Source organism: Chrysochloris asiatica, unplaced genomic scaffold (genome assembly GCF_000296735.1).
Source record: "Chrysochloris asiatica unplaced genomic scaffold, ChrAsi1.0 scaffold00314, whole genome shotgun sequence".
Lineage (NCBI taxonomy): Eukaryota > Metazoa > Chordata > Mammalia > Afrosoricida > Chrysochloridae > Chrysochloris > Chrysochloris asiatica.
In genome coordinates this window covers 2,142,287-2,143,349 of record NW_006408832.1, presented here as the reverse complement: position 1 = coordinate 2,143,349, position 1,063 = coordinate 2,142,287, and positions in this window count along the sequence as shown.

Here is a 1,063-nt window from a genome sequence, read left to right as displayed (position 1 = left end):
CTCCTTTTGCTGATTCTATGTTTCTGACCCTGATGTCCTTTTACAGTAATTGGTCTGTCCAGAAGATGTGTCCAAAGTAAGATGACCAAAGCCTCACCATTCTTGCTTCTAAGGAACATTCTGTTTTACTTCCTCTGTGACTGATTTACTCTTTTGGCTGTCCACAGTATAGACAATTGTTGCCAATACCACAATTCAAATGTATATGTATATGTATACATGTGTGCATGCATACATATATGAACTCCTGGTGTGGCACTGTAGGATCAGCACAGGACTGCAATCTCACTCAGGGTCGGAGGTTCAAACCTACCAGCTGTTCCTCAGAAACACTATACAGGGTGGCTATGAGTTGGAACCAACTTGACAGCACTTAAGAACAACAACAAATACATGCATCCACACATATATGGCCTTCCAATTTCAACTGAGAGTTTAGAAATAATTGCAAGGATTAATTTCCAGTAATTAAGTTAGGTTTTGTTTTTATTTATTTCTCCAAAACTTAATAAATTATTAATGAACCTAGATACAGTGAATATTTTAAATAAATCATGTTGTCTTTTGACTCTTGTACTAATTGTACTATTTCTGATACATTAATTTATATATTTACATATATATATGCTTTTTTCTCATTTTAATTGATTGTTTTACATAGTTTAATAGAATAGGAACAAAATACACTAAACTAATAAGATACACATACAGATAGACACTATTTAAACCAGTGCAATGCTACAACAAACTGATAGTGAACGAGTTCTGTATGAGAGTGAGTGAATACTGCTTCTCAGGGGAGACACAGAAGTTCAAGTTCAGCAAACCAAACACGGCACTGGATGACATTGGAAATGGGTGAAAATGTAATGAGGTGCTTAAACATGGACAAACAGAAGACTCTGTCCCACCCACTCTGTGCTCTGTGGTCATCACACCATCTGTCTGGTTTTCTTTGTTGGAATTTTCTTCCATTAGCCCACCTCCCTCAATTCCATTCATGTAGACCACTTCAGACTGTACTGGATTCTGGTAAACTTGCCTATTTATCTAGCTACCACAC